This window comes from Podarcis tiliguerta, assembly GCF_965153285.1.
Source record: "Podarcis tiliguerta genome assembly, chromosome: W".
Lineage (NCBI taxonomy): Eukaryota > Metazoa > Chordata > Lepidosauria > Squamata > Lacertidae > Podarcis > Podarcis tiliguerta.
Window position 1 is genome coordinate 11,891,080 of NC_139552.1, and position 19,611 is coordinate 11,910,690.

Genomic DNA, 19,611 nt, shown 5'->3' on the forward strand with positions numbered 1-19,611 from the left:
TGATTTGGAACAAAAAGTGAACATTTTAACAGGAACCACTCGGGATGTGACTCAGGAACCAATTTTGAAACGGCAAATTCGGGAGAAGAAGATGGAACAAACTGTTTCTGCACCTCAAGAAATTCAAGTGGAGGCCCCGGCCCCACAGAAACAAATTGATGGACATAAGTTGAATTCTGAGGTGATGGAGTTTGAGAGTCAGAATCAGAGAGACGGTGCCCCATTTGGACTGAAGAAAGGAAGATGGGCAGATTTTCTGATGGAGGGAGGCACTGAGGGAGAGACTGGAAAAGTGGAGCTCTTCAGTCTCAAAGGGCCTGTGGAGTATGCCCTGGAACATTTTTTGGATTACAACTTTGAATATGGAGTATGGGCAAATTTGCTGAGATGGGATCAAGGAGCTGCTAAGAAGGAAGCCCTTTGGGACTCAATTTTTGGCACTAAAAGAAACTTGCAGATAGGACAGGGAGAAGAGTTAAGAGCCTCGGACAGAAGAGCACCAGGTTGATGAACTATATTGAACTGATAGAAAAGATTGACAAAATCCGGAGGGGGGGAAATTGGAAAAAACCTTAACTTTCGGGCGGAAAGAGGCTGCTGCAGTAGAATCACCGCTCAGGCTCCCAGGTCCTGAGCTGTCAAAATTGAAAGCGCAAGCCTCAGAAAAGGGACTGTGGACGGCTTTTAAAAGGAGAAACATTTGTAACGGAGTTGAAATTGCTACAATAAGAATTTGAACTTTAAAATATTTATACAATATTGCCCTAAAAGGAAGTTAAAAGACATTTTATTTCTTCTCACTTTGGGACTCTCGGGTCCCCCTGGTGGGCATGGACATTGTTACAAAGTTTCCTGGTAACTTTCCACTGTAACTCTCTATTGTAACTTCTCAACTGACTGATAACAAGTGCAGCTGCAGCCTGACCGTGGGAAAGTATATCTTATGGCAGAAAAAGAAGGAAAAGGGAAAGGAGAATATTATCAGGAGAAAACTACAAGGTCAGGCAAATCTTTCTTGCCAGGAAGAAGAGGATCTTTAGACCCAACAGGAGGTGCCACTTCACAACCGAAAGGAAAAGGAATGTCTACCACAGATGAACTGATTAGTGCAGGCTTTACAAGACTGCAAGGAGCTATAGATAAACTTACAGAAGAGGTGGCAGAAACGAAAAGAGAGGTGGCAGAAACTAAAAAACAAGTGGCAGAAACGAACAAGGGGATTGCAGAAGCATCTTCTAAAATAGATCAAAATACTATTAGCATAAGGCAGAATACAGACTCAATTAAAAAATTATTGGACGACTCTGCAAAAACAAGAAAGATTGCCGAGGATGCCAGAGAGGCGGTCGCTGCTACAGAGGAGAAATTACCACCTATGAACAGACAGCTTGAGGACTACAGAGCAAGGTTTTCCATGATTGAATTGAAGGACAAGCAGACAAATCTGAGGATCAGAGGCGTGCCAGAAATTGAGAAAGAGAGCCTACGGGACCTCCTGACACAAGAATTTGAGAAATCTTGGGGATTGGACTCAGAAAAAGAAGAATTCAAAATACTAAGTGCCTTTCGACTGGGAAAAACAAACAAAAGGATCAAAATCAGAGACTGTTTGATTACATTAAGATCCAAAGAAGAAAGGGACAAGATCCTGGGACTACACTTCCAAAAACCGTTGGAAATTTCCCAGTCTAGAGCTGAAATTTTTAAGGACATTCCCAAACACCTTCTTGATCTCAGAGCCAGATACAAAGATTTGGTTGTCCAATTGAGGAGGAACAGCATCATCTTTAGGTGGGAGTTTCCAGAGGGACTTTCTTTCAACTTCAAAGGAAGGAAGATTAAAATAAAATCAGTGGAAGACAGAAACAGTTTTTTGGAGGTCTACGGGGAAGACCTACAGAAAGGCACGGTAGATCTGCTAGAGGAAAGAAGAAAAAAGACAGCAGAGGCAATATTGAACTTGAACCTAGAGGAGAAGACACCACCGGGATCGGAAGAGGAGAAATTATCAGAAGCAGCTGGAGGAACAGAATAGTAACAATATAACATGTCTCTGCAACTTTTGAGCTGGAATTGCAACGGTTTGAACTCGGGTCAGAGGAGGAAATCTATTTTCCATATATTAAAAAAAGAGCAATTGGACCTGATTTGTTTGCAAGAAACACATGTGACCAGGTTACATAGAAAAATTCTAATCAACAAAAAGTTGGGACAAGAATTTATCTCATCGGACAAAGTTAAAAAAAGAGGAGTTGTAATTTATGCTAAAGAAGACCTGTCACCAAAATTTGTTTTTAAGGATGAGCAAGGAAGGTATTTGGCCATTGAAATTCAATACCACGGGCAGAAATATTTGATAGTGGGCGTATATGCGCCTAATGAAGGAAAATCAGAATTTTTTAAAAGGTTGCATGAGACACTGTTGGACTATATGGAATACAATGTGATTTTAATGGGAGATATGAATGGAGTAGTTTCAACGAACATGGACAAGGCACAAAGACAGGTAGTCACCAATGATGGAAGACTACCGAAAACTTTTTTTGAACTGACTGACAATTTAGACTTGATCGACATCTGGAGAACGAAACATCCCTTAGAAAGAGAGGGAACCTTCTTCTCTGAAGCCAAAAAGACTTGGACTAGAATTGACCAAATATGGATCACTAGAGAACTGGCACCAAAGATAAAAAAAGTGGAAATCTGCCCAAAGACCTGCTCTGACCATAACGCTGTAAAGATGTTAATGAACCTACAACCAATTGGTTCCTTTAGATGGAGGATGAATGACTCTTTTTAGAGATGAGGAATTTGTTAAGAAAGCCCAGAAGACTCTGAAAGACTATTTCGAGATAAATTTGAACACTACGGTGGAGAAAAGAACCATTTGGGACGCAAGTAAAGCTGTTATGAGAGGATTTTTGATTCAACAGAATGCACTCAAGAAAAGATTACAACAGGAAAAAAGAGAAAAGGTTTTGGAAAAGATCAAGGAAGGTGAAAAGAGACTGAGATCAAAACCAAAGTCACAGGAAATACTAAGAGAGATAAAGTTGTATCAAGTACAGTACATGCAAATGATAAACCAAGAGATTGAATGGAAAATTAGACAAATGAGACAAAGAACATTTGAGTCGGCAAATAAATGTGGAAAGTTATTGGCATGGCAGATAAAGAAGCAGCAGAAAATGAACACTATTACAGATTTGGAAGTGGAAGGAAAAACTTTACAATATCCTACTGAGATCAGGAGTGCTTTTCAAAGATACTTTAAGCAGCTCTATTCTCAACAACCACAGAAAGACACAGAGATAGAAGAATTTTTGAAAGTGAATGGGCTACCAAAAATATCACAAGAAAATAAACTTAAACTGAATAGCAGGATAACAGAACAAGAGGTCGAGAGCGCCATTCAAAACATGCAACTAGGCAAATCTCCAGGACCTGATGGGCTGACTGTAAGATACTACAAATCACTGAAAGACTGGTTAATTCAACCCTTGAAGGAAATATGTAATGAAATACTTCAGGGGAAAAGGGCTCCAGAAACGTGGAAAGAAGCTTTTGTGACTCTTATACCAAAGACAGACTCTGAAAAACATCAGCTTAGGAACTACCGGCCTATATCTTTGCTTAATGTGGATTATAAAATATTTGCAGACATCTTGGCTAGAAGATTGAAGAAAGTCTTAATAGAAGAGATTCATAAAGACCAAGCAGGCTTTCTCCCAGGAAGACACCTATCAGATAATGTAAGAAATATAATTGACATTTTGGAACTTTTACAGGAAAATATAAATACAAAAGCGGCTTTGATATTTGTGGATGCAGAGAAAACCTTTGACAACATCTCTTGGAGTTTTATGAAGAAGAATCTCCATGGCATGGGGGTAGGCCAAGAGTTTGAAAATGGTATAGGAGCAATCTATTCTGAACAAAAAGCCAAATTAATTGTTAATAATGTCTTGACAGAAGAGTTCAGAATAGAAAAAGGAACACGACAAGGTTGCCCTATTTCCCCTTTGTTATTTATATCAGTCCCGGAGGTGTTGCTGAATATGATTAGAAAGGACCAATTGGTCAAAGGGATACAGGTCGGAGTGAAACAGTATAAATTAAGAGCCTTTGCAGATGACCTGGTTTTGACGTTACAGGAGCCAGAATCTAGTGTGAAAAAGGTTTTAGAACTGATTCAAGAATTTGGCCAATTGGCAGGTTTTAAATTAAACAAAACAAAAACTAAGGTTTTGACAAAAAATTTAACAGAAATTGAAAATGAAAGGTTTCAGAAGGAGACAGGCTTGACAGTGGTGAAAAAAGTAAAATATTTGGGAATTACCATGACTGCAAAAAATGGGAATTTATTTAAGGATAACTATGATAAATGCTGGACGGAGATAAAAAAGGATCTAGATATATGGTCTAATTTGAAACTCTCACTTTTAAGACGTATTGCCGTGATTAAGATGAATGTACTGCCAAGAATGTTATTCTTATTCCAGACATTGCAGATTATTGACAAAACAGACTGTTTCAAGAAGTGGCAGAAAGACATATCTAGATTTGTCTGGCAGGGCAAAAAGCCAAGAATAAAATTTAAAATATTAACTGATGTAAAGGAAAGAGGGGGCTTTGCCCTGCCGGACTTAAAACTTTATTATGAAGCAGCAGCTTTCTACTGGCTGAAAGAATGGCTACTTCTTGAAAATACAGATGTACTGGATCTAGAAGGTTTTAACAATGCATTTGGTTGGCATGCTTACCTATGGTATGACAAGGTTAAAGTGCATAGAATGTTCAAAATTCACATTGTCAGAAAAGCATTGTTTAATGTGTGGATTAGATATAAGGATTTCTTGGAAAACAAAACTCCAAGGTGGTTGTCTCCAATGGAAGCGAAAGCTTTAAAGAGACTCAATATGGAGGCCAACTGGCCAAAATATTGGGAAATTTTAGAACAAGACGGAGATAAATTGAAATTACAAAGTTTTGATAAATTAAAAAGCAAAGTCCGAGATTGGCTCCATTATTATCAAATAATGGAGGCGTTTAAAATGGATAGAAAAATTGGCTTCCAGGTGGAGAAATCAAAATTGGAAACAGAACTGTTCGAACCCAAAACAAAAATATTGTCAAGAATGTATAACTTGCTGCTGAAATGGAATACACAGGATGAGGAAGTGAAATCAGCAATGATTAAGTGGGCACAAGATGTTGGTCATAATATAATGTTTGCTGACTGGGAAAGGTTATGGACCACTGGAATTAAGTTTACGGCAAGTAATGCCTTAAGAGAGAATATAATGAAAATGATCTACAGATGGTACATGACACCAGTCAAGCTAGCAAAAATTTATCGTATGCCTGATAACAAATGCTGAAAATGCAAAGAATCTGAAGGTACTTTCTTCCACCTTTGGTGGACGTGCCCAAGGATTAAGTCCTTCTGGGAGATGATTTATAATGAATTGAAGAAAGTGTTTAAATACACATTTCGAAAGAACCCAGAAGCCTTTCTCCTGGGTATGGTCAACCAACAGGTTCAGATGAAGGACAGGACATTTTTTATGTATGCAACAACAGCAGCAAGAACACTCATCGCACAATATTGGAAGACGCAAGAAGTACCCACGCTGGAAGAATGGCAGATGAAGGTTATTGACTATATGGAACTAGCAGAAATGACTGGCAGAATCAGAGACCAGGGAGAAGAGACGGTGAAGGAAGATTGGAGGAAGTTTAAAGACTATTTACAGAAGCATTACAAGATAAAGAATGTTTGAGGACAACAGACTGAATTTAAATGAATATTAGTATAAAAATTTAATGATTAAGAAAGACTAATGTTCTAAGACATACGGAAATGTAATTATGTTAAGATATTAAGATTAAATTGAACCAAAGATATGCCAGAGGGAAAGAATTTACTGTCAGAATATAAGATCTAGAATACAGAGTGGGAAGGTTTGGAGAAGTCGCAGACCCAGGTTAATGCTAAATAACGTAAAGACACAATGATCGTTTTTAATTTTCTCTTTTATTCTTTTTCTTTTGTACACTGTATTGTATATTGTTTGTATGTGTTGTTTTTATTTTTCTGTTTGTATTTGTTTGTTTGTATTGTCAGTTTATTGATTGTGAAAATAAAAATATTATATAAAAATATATATAATAAAAAAAGAAAAGATTGACAAAATCCAACTCCAGGGAGAAGAGACGGTGGAAGAAGATTGGGAATTTTAAAAACATTATTTAGTATAATATAGTATAATTAAGGAATGTTGGAAGATGGTGGAATGAACTTATATGACTTTAGTTGAAATATGATAAGGATTTAAGATTTAAGGATTTAAGGATTTAAGATTTAAGGTTGTGGGTTTTTTTAGATTGAAGTATAGATAAATTTTAAGACTTTGATGGGAAGATAAGTTTAAAATAGATTAAGATAATTAAACGATAGTGAGCAGTGAAAGATGGAAAGGATTTGCTGACTTAATTATTAACTGGAATACAAAAAAGGGAGGTGGGAGGAGGTCGAGGAAATAAGTCATTGAAGGATAGAGATGTGGAAAAAGGATGTGTTTTTAAATGTTTTTGTTTTTTCTCTGGCTGGGTGGAGGTATTGTCTTCTTTTTTGCTTTTTGATGTACTTCTTAAGTTTTTATTTTTTTATTTTTTCATATATATATATATATATATATATATATATATATATAGTGTTTTTTATTTTTTCTCTTTTTCTTCTGTAACTATAAAACGCTTAATAAATATCATTAAAAAAAAAAAGACAATAGCCACTCCATTGGCAGACACCTGAGAGAACTGGCGAACCTCACTGCGCATATTACCCCTGATAAAGGCTTTGATGGACTGTGGAACTGGCTCACCAGTTGGCTTCCCAACCTCGTATGGCTCAGACAGATCTTTGCCTATGCCGTCATGTTTACAGCCTAATTTGCCTAATTTGCTGTTGTTGTTGTTGTTGTTGTTGTATGCAATGCATTCCCTCCATTTTACAACTCTGCAAAGTTCGCTCTGGTCCCCGTGTCATTGTTGAACTGTTTCTTTAAATCTAAAGGTTCATCATTGTTTCACCCAATGTATATACCTTTAAGGGGCCGGAGCAAGGGCCAGAGTAAACTAATGAGATCCAGCCTTGCAGCTGTGAGGCATAGCAGGTGCTGCTGAGTTGCATTGATTAAGCTGTGTTGGGAATTGGCCACAGTATATAAGGAGCAGCACCTAGCTCTGCCATTTTACCCTGGGGGATGGGTTGGTGGTTGGGTCGTGTTTGTCTGTTTGTATTTAGTGTTTAAGGAGTTTTTGTTTTCCTTATTAAAACCTTATTTAAGTTATTTTTGAGTCCTTTCTTTTTAATGCAAGCTCTCCCCAGCAAGCTCTCTGCGCTACTATACTGCGAAAAGCCAACATCTTTGGTTATGGGCCCAGCTGCTGAGTGGATGACTGCATATTTTTGGACTCTTAGAAAGGTTTGAAAACTCCTTCTCCTGTTAGCGTAGTTTTGTGGGTCTGGAAGAGTTTCCAGAATGGTTGACCGGGTTCCTGAAGCGGAGAAGGCTCTAGTCTTCCCACAGCTGACAGATGAGAACTATAGTTTATGGTCTTTTCGGGTGGAGGCGCTTTTGACCTCTAGAGATGTATGGACCTATGTTACTGATGACCCTCCTGACCCTGTGAGTAATGCTTGGTCGAAAGGAGATGCGAAAGCCAGGGCGATAATTAATTTGGCAGTCAGCGACCAGCAAGTAGTCTATATAAGGAATAAGAAAACTGCCAAAGACATGTGGGACAGTCTTGCAGCAGTGCATGTTAGAAAAGAGTCAGCGTCTGCATTGACATTTTTCAAGCAGTTGTACCAGACGAAGTTGCAGCCTGGTGGCGATTTGGCAGCACACTTGAGACGTCTGGAGGCAATACGTGGCGAATTAATTCGAAGGGACATGGAGATACCTGATATTCAGTATGTTTTTATCATCCTTTGTTCCCTTAATGAGGACTTTGATGGTATAGCTAGCCAGATATCTGCCGTTCCACCAGCACAATTAACTGTGGAAGGGGTAACGGCAAGATTAATGGGCGAGCTGGACAGAAGGGAGGCTTGTGCCATAAGCACTCCTATTTCCAGAAGTAATGAGGGACTCCACATGCAAGCTGGTGGTGATACGACTGCATTTAAAGCGGCCAAGCGTTGTTGGTTCTGCAATAAGCAGGGACATTTTGCAAAGGACTGCAGAGCCAAAAGAAAGCAAAGTACTCCCAAGTCTGTTTCTGTTTGTCAGTCACGGTCGTCAGCCCAGCAGCCGACATCGTACCGTAAAGACAGAAAAGAGCCGCAAGCTTTTCATGCTCGGACAACAGGTCGTAAAAGACTTAAAGGTGCCAAGTGGAAGTCTTTTGTTGTGGACTCAGGTGCGTCTCAGCACGTTTGCAACGATCGAAGCTTGTTTATTTCTTTCGAAGAGGAAATTGGTAATGTACATTTAGCCAATTCGCAAGTCCTGCAGTCGCTTGGCAGGGGTACTGTTAAACTTGACTCTTTAAACATTACGATAGCAAACTGCATTTACTGCCCATCAGTGGACAATTTATTATCAGTAAGGTGTTTTGCTCGTCAAGGCATAACTGTGCGTTTCTTAAATTCAATGTGTGAGTTTTTTGAGGGGAACAAACGTCTATTGTATGCCCGGGAATCTGATGGTTTATATAGACTGTATTTTCGCACCTACTCCCAATCGCCTATAAATTGCAGAGCAGCACAGTCAAGCCAGGGGTTGAGGAATGTAAGGCCACATTCTGGGTGTGTCCATGAGGTGCACAGACTTTTAGGACACCTGAATTTTGCTGATGTAATTAAGACAAAGAATATTGTTAATGGCCTCAACTTAAAACCATGTAAATACTTTATGCAATGTCTATCCTGTTGCAAAAATAAGATCAAGGTTGCACGCAAGGGTAGGTGCTCAGATAGGAAAGTAACTGAGCCATTTGAGCGTGTACATTGTGATTTAGTTGGGCCACTCCCATTAGGAGGTTCTAAGTACTGGCTTACTCTCATAGACCAGTATAGTAGATACTGTTGGACTTATGCAATAGCTGAAAAGTCCCAAGCATTTGAGAAGTACAAAGTTTTTTGCAACTGGGTAAAAACGCACTTTAACAAACCAATTAAGAACCTGTTTTCTGACCGGGGTGGGGAATTTGTTTCTGAGGATTTTGAGGAATTCCTGGAAGCGCAGGGGACTACTCATGAGTTATCTTGCCCCCGAAGTCCCTGGCAAAATGGGCTTGTTGAAGTTGTGCAGCGTGACCTGCAGGCAGGGGTTAAAACTTATCTGCATGATGCTAATCTGCCCAAAGACTTTTGGGCTGAAGCGCTTAATGCGTTTTGTTTTGTTAGAAATCGAAGTTATCATTCTGGTTTAGCTGTCACCCCCTATGAGAAACTGTTTAAAAAACGGCCTAATCTGAAATATCTACGAATTTGGGGTTCAGATGTAATTATGCATTATCCCACTAAGCAGAAATTGGGTGAGCGTAGTGTTCAGGGAAAATTAATGGGCTACCAGCAGGGGGCGTACAGAATTTCCATACCAGCAACTGGCAAATTTCATATTACCAGAAGCATGATACAAACTGTAAATTGGAATGGAGTTGCTATTTTCCAAGATACTGATGGTACAAATGAAACTGAGGAAGAAGAGGAAGCAGCAGCAGTAGCAGCAGGAAATGGTGCTTCTGAATTAATGGGAGAAGACAAAAAGCCTGTTGAATCTGATAATTTGTTTGATGATTTAAAGTTACAGGCACCCGAGGGGAGGTTAGATTCTCTTGAGTTTTCTGACCGGGAGCTTAGCCTACAGGCATCTCCTCAGTCTGACAATGATGGTTTACAACCTGAAACTAGTAGTTCACTTAGTCCTGTTAAGTCTGAGGAGTCTGACTCTCCTTCCGGACTGAGACGTTCAGATAGAAAGAGGCAGAAGCCACAGCGATTTGCAGATGAACATTTTAATACTGTGTATGCCAATAAGGCGGTTTTTGAGCCAAAAAGCTACAATGATGTTCAGAATTTACCTAAGCACCAAGCTGTAAATTGGTATAAAGCTATGAACTCTGAGATAGCTTCTTTAAAAGAGCATAACACTTGGTCTCTTGTACCTCAAACCCCAGATATGAGACTTATAGATTCAAAATGGGTTTATAGAGCTAAAATGAATGACAAAAATGAAGTTGTAAGGTACAAGGCAAGATTAGTCGCTAGAGGTTTTCAACAAATTCCAGGTGAAGATTATGATTTATGTTATTCACCAAGTGTAAAATATGAAACAGTTAAGCTCTTGTTAAAAGATGCATCACAACGTGGACATTCTGTTTACCACCTAGATATAAAAACTGCATATTTGTTTGCAGATTTAAAAGAACAAATTTTTATGCGTGTTCCTGAAGGCATAGACGCTGCTGAAGGTTTGGTATGCAAATTAAATAAATCCCTTTATGGTCTGCACCAAAGTGGGAGAAATTGGCACCAAACTTTAGCAAAAGAATTGCTGGATATTGGTTTTTCACAAGGAAAGGCAGACAATTGTGTGTTCATAAAGGAAAGGGCAAACTCTGTAACTAAGATATGTGTGTATGTAGATGACGTGTTAGTTTCTACAAAAACTAAACAGGAATATGAACAGGTAGTATCACAGTTACAGAAGAAATTTGACGTGGTGGAATTAGGCATAGCTAAAAATTACTTATCCATGCAAATTGAGAAAGGCAAAAATGGATCTTTTCTGGTTCATCAAACTGCAAAAATTGATGATCTTGTTGAAATGCTATGTTTAGAAAATGCAAATGGGAAGGAAACGCCTATGGTGTGTGGTTTCACCTTTACAGGTGAAGATAAGCCGTTTCCTAACAAAACTTTGTATCGTTCTGCTATAGGCAAGCTAAATTTCATTCAAAGAATCTCAAGACCAGATATAACTTATGCTTTTCACTTTCTGGCAAAATTTGTGGAAAAGCCCACTACACAATGTTTCTCTGCTCTTAAGAGAGTGGTAATGTACCTTAAACATACCAAACATTATAGGTTGCAGTTTACATCAAGTATTGACAAAGGTTTTGAAATTTTCTGCGATGCATCTCATGCAGTGGAACAAAATAATTGCAGGGGTGTGTCTGGTATGGTGTTTTGTTATAACGGTTGTCCTTTTGAATGGAAGTCCCAGACACAAACCATTATTTGTCTCTCCACAACAGAGAGTGAATTATGTGCATGCGTTCAGGCCACTCGTGATGTAGAATGGTATATGCAGGTATTTGCAGACCTACAGATGCAAGTAACACTACCAGTGAAAGTTTACCTTGATTCCCAGAGTGGACTCGCTATCCTATGTTCAGAAACCAATACGCAGCGCACTAGAGTCTTAAGATTACGTTTGCAGTTTGTAAAGAAACTAATTGCTGATGAAATGGTTGTATTTAAATATGTTCCAGGTGACAATCAAATTGCAGACATTTTTACTAAAGCACTTCCAAAGGTTACACATGAAAAACATGTACAAAGTATGCTTTATGTTTTTGTTCCACAATGATGAACCGCAGGGGAAATGTTGAACTGTTTCTTTAAATCTAAAGGTTCATCATTGTTTCACCCAATGTATATACCTTTAAGGGGCCGGAGCAAGGGCCAGAGTAAACTAATGAGATCCAGCCTTGCAGCTGTGAGGCATAGCAGGTGCTGCTGAGTTGCATTGATTAAGCTGTGTTGGGAATTGGCCACAGTATATAAGGAGCAGCACCTAGCTCTGCCATTTTACCCTGGGGGATGGGTTGGTGGTTGGGTCGTGTTTGTCTGTTTGTATTTAGTGTTTAAGGAGTTTTTGTTTTCCTTATTAAAACCTTATTTAAGTTATTTTTGAGTCCTTTCTTTTTAATGCAAGCTCTCCCCAGCAAGCTCTCTGCGCTACTATACTGCGAAAAGCCAACAGTCATAGCCCTCTCTGCTTCCAATCACATTTGGTTTTGATGCCTTCCTCCTGGCATTATGAACTCCTCCAATTCGGAGTATGCCCAGCTTGACACACAGCGCACGGGCAGACTCGGGACCTACGCTCAGATAGATAGAAAAGGGGAGATGTAGGAATGATCGCTGAGTTGGGTAGCACACTCCCCGCCCGTGGGCAGCCTCAGCTGCCTAAATGTGTGACCTTGGGATGCGGAGCACGCTCCCCCTCACAGATAAAGCCACAGCTGTCTGAATATTTTGCCCTATGTCTAACCTTTTGCAGTCTTAGTAGTCTGCCGTGCCCTGTCTGTGACCTTTGTCACCTTCGAGTAAACATTGCTCAAGGGGAAAGTGACGCGGTGGAAACAGGTGCCAAAATAACCTGTACCACCCCTCGATCTCGGGACTGGAAGATGTGTAAAGGTCACAGTCCAAAATGTATCTGCCTGGTTTTGCATATTGTGTCAATAAAAGGAGCCTCTGCGGGCTTAGCTGGCAGCTTGCTTCCGCACAGCTCACCTGATGATCAACACCTGTCTCGTGCCTTCACTTCATCACAACAGTCTCAAGCTCGCAAATTGGCAATAAAACATTTTTGTTCCATTTTACCATATGTCTGTTTCAGCAGTGATATAGTAAAAGCCAATTTTTGTAAGGTCGCAAATTTAAGCCGCACTTTAACTTTTCACGGCCAAAATTTGGGGGGAAAGTGTGGCTTATTTTCAGGTCAATATGGTATATACTGTGATGGGGAATCAGAGCTTACAGGGTTAACAGCTCAGAATCCATCGTCCTGCCTGTTGGGTGGAGCTATCTCCACTTCCGGAGAAGTCTTTCTTTGTCTGTCTGACTTTCGTTTTGCTGCCGAGCAAGCAAGACACGATGTTTGCTGTGTCGGATGGTCTGTTTATTTTTGCTGTTTCGCTGTAAATACAATAAAGCTGTTAGTTTAGAACAACAGCGTGTGGACTCTGTTTTCTGCAAGCTTACGCACCAAATGGCTAGTGCTGTGCACGCTCTGCTACAAATCCAGAAAGCTGAATGGAACACAGGGAAGTGTGCCGGACACAACAGATTATGGAAGCAGCCACGTTTGTACTATGCGTGTGAATAGCTGCAGAGTTGCAGTCCAGCTTTGAGATCCTGCCTGCTGCTGTGTGCATAGAGCAGAGGTGGTTGAACTCGCTGGTGAAGGAAAGAGCCTGCTGGAAGAGGCATCTTCAAAGGAACCGGCTGGCAGAAAGTGTGAGTAAGGCTTAGCCCCGAGGGAAGATGGCAGAGGCTCAGGAAACCTTCACTGTCCCTTTTGAGAGACTTAATGGGCACAACTGGGAGGACTGATCATGAAAAGTAAAGTACTGGCTTATAGGCAAGGCGCTTTGGGACTGTACGCATAATGAGCCCATGCCAGCAGCTGCAGGGGCAGACCAGGCAGCAAGAGTGGCGGCTGCTTCCGCAGTAAGGAGGGACCAGAGAGCAATGGCTCATATAGTGCTTGCCCTAGACTCTTCCCAATTGCCTCATGTTGATGGATTAGCGATGTCCAAAGCAGTGTGGGAGGCTCTGGAACGTGTGCACCTATGCACAATGGCTGGAGCCAAAATTCACGTGATGCGGAGTCTTTTTGAGATGAGGCTGGCTTCGGGGGGGTCTGTGAGAGACCACATCACGCAGAGGCTGGCCACTTTCAATAGGCTCCAACAACTGAATGTACCTCTCTCTGAGGAGCTTAAGGTCTACATTCTGCTGAGTTCTTTGGACAAGAGCTATGAGAATTTAGTTCTTACCCTGGAAACAATGCCGATGGTGCAGCTTGATCGGGACTATATTGTGGGCCGACTTTGTGATGAGGAGCAGAGGAGGCAGAAAGCTGGGGGGCGAGCAGGCCCAGGCTGTGCTGCACCCAGGAGTGGGGATGCGGGGAGAAGCGAAGAAACAGTGAAAGCTTTTTCCTCCAGACAATGTTACAGATGCGGCTCTAGTTCCTACTTAGTGAGGAAGCTCTGGAAGTCCAGTGGAAGCTCTGGAAGGCTTCAAGGCCATCTCCTGTAGCAACCAGATATCGGCTGGGACCAAGCGTGGGAAGCCTTGCAAGAGTCCCAAGGGAACTGGCGGCAGAGACACGTCCTTACTGTTAGGATATTTCCATTCCACCTTAAAAGGGAGCAGGATGTTTGTGCCACAGCCTGCGTATTTCCTGTTCACAGGATGTTTCTGTTGTGTCTTTGCTTTCGTTTCTCTCTGAAGCAGGCAGTCATGTTTTCTTTGTTCTGATCAACGCTGAATAAACTTGTAAATAATGCTCTCCTGAGTGCATCTTTCGCTGTGCGTTATCTGCTGATAGAGCGTGCATCAGCTCTGGAATGTGGCAAGCTATTTCTGGAGCTCGTGTCGCTAATTGCTGATACTGTGTGTCTACGGGAGATCGATGGACGTCCAGAGACGACGTGGAGTCATGATGGACTTTGTCTCCCTGGCAGTATCCCAACACTTACATCATCTGGCAGCTAGCATGGCAACAGAGACCAGCTGCAACCATAGCAACGTGCTGAGCTGGGTGATTGACAGTGGAGCTTAGCATCACCTAGTGCCCTCTGGTGGTTTCTTGCGGAACTGCAAGGCTGTGAAAACTGGATGCTCTGTTTCCCTTGCAGATGGCTCCAAACGTGCTCTCACCATGTCTGGCTCTCTGTATTGTTCTTTCTTACAGGCAAAGATTCAAGCTTACGTCATCCCAGAGATTTCCTGTTGTTTGCTATCTGTTTCTGCTCTTGTTGTTGACAGTTTCAGAGTGTGTTTTGAGAATAACATGTGTCTCATTTCCAGGGGTGGGCGTCAACTGGTCAGTGTTGAATGCAAAGACAGGCTGTTTGTGCTAGAAATGCCTATTGCAGGTAAAAGTCCCACTGAGTCAGCACAAGCACAGTGTGCCAACATTCCAATCCATGATGGCTGTCAGCATCTTTGGCACAGAAGAATGGCACACGTGAACTGGAGATACGTGAAGAAGGTCCTAGGGTGCACTGAGGGGTGCAAAATGAAGGTATGTGACAAATACCTTGATTGCAGGGCTTGTAAAAAAGCTAAGGTTCAGATGTGTAGGTATCCCAGGTCTGACAGGGTAACCACCAAACCTTTTCAGCTAGTCCATGCAGATTTGTGTGGCCCTATGCCAGTTACTAGTCTGGGCAGGGCCAAATTCATTCTTTCGCTTGTGGATGATTTTTCACGGAATGGCTGGGTCTTTACACTGAAGCACAAGGGAGAAGCTGCAGCATTATTGAAAGACTGGATAACTGCAGTTGAGTTAGAGTTCTCACTGCGTGTTAAGAGCTTTCAATCAGATCGTGGTGGAGAGTTCACTTCTGCCAGAAAGGGATATGCCATAGGCTGACTGTCGCACACAGTCCCCAGGAGAACGGAATTGCAGAACGCAGGAACAGAACGCTTCAGGAGATGACGGAAGTGATGCTTTTTTTATGCTGCGCTCCCCCAGAGGTTTTGGGGAGAAGCATGGCGGGCCGCTTTGTTCACTCTGAACCATTCGTACAGTTCTGTTATAGGGGACACACCCTATTTTCTGCTGCACAGTAAGAAGCCCAAGGTGCATTTCTTCCTTGTATTTGGCTGTGAGGCTTGGGTCCTTGTGCCAAAGGCCAAACGCAGAAAGGGTGGAACCAGGTTCCGAAAGATGATCTTCTGTGGGTATGAGCCAGGAACCAAGGGGTGGAGATTTGCCTATCCAGAAGGCAATCAGTCCAGGGTTCTAGTCAGCAGGAGTGCTGAGTTCTGTGAGCAGAGTGGGTGGACACACATACATGGGAACCCTGATGTTCTTTCAGAGAGTCTGCTTGACTCTGCTGATGAGGGAGAGCTGGAAACTTATCCTGCTGCTGAGGCACAGAGTCCAGACCCAGAGCAGGAACAGCCAAGGGCATCTCCTAAAGCTATCAAGTAAGAGCAAAAGAGTGCACCGTCCTCACCCACAAGTCCAGTTGAGAAGTCCAGGAGGCGCAGCAAATCAGAGGGGGAGCTCTCTGACACCAAGGATGATCCAGCTGGCCCTAGTGGGTCAGAGGGAGTACCTGAAGTTGCGCTAAGGCATTCAACTCGTGCCTCTAAAGGTATACCACCCGACAGTTTTGAGATCACAAATGTGTGGGTTGGTGTAGCTCAGTGTGAACCTGAGAGTTTTGAGGATGTTCAGAAACTGCCTGAAGCAGAAGCCAGGAAGAGGCAATGCAGAAGGAGATGAAGTCAATGGAGTCTCTAGGTGTGTTCTCCATCATGATGCTGCCAGCTGGCAAGCAGGCCATGAGCAGCCGCTGAGTTTATTGTCTTAAACCCACAGCAACTGGAGAACCACAGTACAAGGCTAGGCTAGTAGCCAGAGGGTTCATGCAGCGGAAAGGGTTGCATTACACCGAGGTGTATGCTCCTACTTCCCGTAGTGAAACTCTGTGCATGCTCTTAGCCATTGCTGCACAAAGAGGTTTGCTGGTGCATCACTTTGATGTGGCTGTAGCCTACTTGAACTCAGACCTCCAGGAGGAGCTGTACATGCTTCCTCCTCCAGGGTTTGAGGGCAATAGGCCAGATTCAGTGTGGAAACGTCACAAGCCCATTTATGGTCTGAAACAGTCGGCCAGGAATTGGAACTTGTGTCGGAATGAAGCCTTAGAGAGTTTAGGTTTCAAGAGGAGTCTTGCTGACAGCTGTCTGTACCTGAATGGGTCAGGGGAGTCACAAGAACTGCTCTTGATTTTTACATGGCAAGAGCAGAGAAGCAGGTTCAAGGCTTTGCCACAAAGCTTGGAAAAAGGTTCCAATTCAAGAACCTAGCTTCAGTGAAAGTTTACCTAGGGGTGCAGATAGGGAGGTCTGAAGACGGGAGCGTCTTGCTCAGTCAGAAAGGCAAGATTGAGCAGTTGTTTGAGAAGTTCAGAATGTCTGAATGTGCAGGGGTCAGGACACCCATGGAGACAAGCTATGTGAAAGACAGTCAGCAAGTAGAACAAGTTCGAAATTGCTGAGCTCTTTCAGTCAGCTCTGGGTAGTCTGTTGTATCTGTCCCTGTGGAGCAGACCTGACATAGCTTTTGCTACCAATCTGCTCAGCAGGGAAGCTACAAACCCGAGTGTGAGTGCCTGGAATGGTATCAAGAGGGTGCTGAGTTACCTATAGGATACCAAGGATTTCTGTCTCAAGCTGTCAGCTAAGGGTGACATCAAGCTGACGTGCTGGACAGGCAGTGATTGGGTGAATCTGGATGACAGGAAGTCTGTGTCTGGGATGGTAATTAAGTTTGGGGACTCTCTGGTTGGGTGGAAGTCCCAGAAGCAAATGACCGGATGGATACTGGAATCAACAGGGGAAACCCACATGACCTGAAGGTGTTGCTGTGTAATGCCAGGACAATGATGAATAAAACCACTGCCATCCACGACCTAATTGTGGATGGAGGATTTGACCTGGCATGTGTGACAGAGACCTGGGTGGAGCCCGGACAGCCCCGTGGTTTTCTTCGGAGCTGAGGGCGATGAAACAATCGCTGAGACGGCTAGAGCGTCGGTGGCAGAAAACTCACTCCGAATCTGACCGGACACAGGTTAGAGCTCAACGTTGAGCCTACCAAGTGGCGATAGCGACGGCGAAGAAGACTTTCTTCACCGCCTCTATTGCATCTGCAGAAAATAGTAGCAGGAGACTCTTTCAGGTGGTTCGCAATTTAACGGAACCACCTGTACCACCTGGGCCTTGTAAAGACCCCAAGATCTCCTGCAATGATTTTGCAAAGTTTTTTGCAGATAAAATCACTCATATTCGGAAGGAGCTAGGCACTGTTGGGATACTGCCAGGGAGACAAAGTCCATCTTGACCTCCACGTCGTCTCGGGACATCCATTGATCTCCCGTAGACACGCAGTATCAGCAATTAGCGACACAAGCTCTAGAAATAGCTTCCCACATTCTAGAACTGATGCACGCTCTTATCAGTAGAGTTCGCATAGCGAAAGATGCACACAGGAGAGCATTATATAGAAGTTTATTCAGCGTTGATCAGAACAAAGAAAAACGTGACTGCCTGCTTGAGAGTTTCCGGCAGAGAGAGAGAACGAAAGCAAAGACACAACAGAAACATCCTGTGAGACAGGAAATGCGCAGGCTGTGACACAAACATCCTGCTCCCTTTTAAGGTGGAACGGAAATATCCTAACATTCTCCCCCTTTCCGTGTAACCTGTAGTACCTGTGGTTCAACCCAATTGCAACCTCTGCACATAAACCTTAAGTTGTTCTCTGTTAACAACCTTCGACAACAGATCAGCAGGAATTTCATTTCCTGCCATGTAGGACACCTGAATGAGTCCTTTCTGAATACACTCTCTTGCACGATGTAACTTAATCTGCAAGTACTTGGTTCTTTGCTTGCAACTCTCTGAGTTCAGCAAAGCCAAACAGGATCTATTGTCTTGATACACTTGTAGAGGACATTTCACAGAAACTCTGATGTCCTTAAATAGTTGGATCAACCATTCACAATCCATGAGTGAAAATGACAGAGCATTGAGTTCTGCTTCACAGGACCTTAGGCTCACTGTCGTCTGCTTCTTGCACAGCCAGTCAAACAGACAGTGATTGTACATGTAGCATACTCCAGAAGTGCTTGTACCATCCATGGTGTCACTTCCAAAACTTGCATCTGCAAAGATTTCAAGACCTCCAGTCTTCTGACTGGTGAACCTCAGCCTGTAGTGCATAGTCCCTTTCAAATAGCGGGCTATGCGCTTCAGAGCTTTCCAATCCTGAACAGTAGGATTGTTAGCATGTCTGCTAAGCAGGTTAGTGCTTACAGCTATGTCAGGTCTTGAGCATCTAGCAATGAAATTCAACTTGCCTAGAATGCATCTGTACAGTGTTGTGTCAGAAAACGCTTCAGCAGTACTATCTACCTGGCAACCTGTCACCATCGGTGTGTCTGCTGGGTTTGCATCAACCAAATTCAACCTGTTTAATACATCAGCAATTTTCTGTGTTTGGTGAACCAGAAAATTACCTGCTCGGTCCCTCTCCACCTGCAGAGAAAGATAGTTGGATACCTCACCAAGATCCTTCATGTCAAAGTGCTCCTTCAGCAGAGCTAGGGTGCTTTGGTACAAAGCCTGATTCTTCCAGAACATCAGAAGATCATCAACAAAACAAAACATAAACAATACAGTTTGTTTTGCCCCTCCTCCTTGACAAACACACACGGATCAGCCTTGCCCTGGTGAAAACCTAGAGAAAGCAACGTCTCAGTGAGTTTTGTGTTCCAACACCTGGCACTCTGCTTGAGACCATATATGGATTTCCGCAGTTTACAGACCATTCCCTTCTGTATCTGCATTCCATCAGGTGGAAGCATATACAGCTCCTCCCCCAAAATCCCGTACAAAAAAGCTGTATTAAGGTCATGATGGAAAACATGCAGTTTCTCCTTTGCAGCAATCTTAAGCATCAGTCGAATGCTCTCATATTTGAAAGTGGGTGAGTAGGTCTCGTGGTAATCCTGTCCTGGTACCTGTGAAAAACCCCTGGCAACCAATCTGGCTTT

At 42.6% G+C, this 19,611-nt stretch overlaps 1 protein-coding gene across 1 annotated transcript in view; it reads right to left on the minus strand.

The window, feature by feature from the left end:
- Positions 1-19,611, minus strand: part of LOC310668861 (ubiquitin-conjugating enzyme E2 A) — a 420,054-nt gene that overhangs the window by 354,644 nt on the left and 45,799 nt on the right. The gene's annotated exons all lie outside the window — the stretch shown is intronic.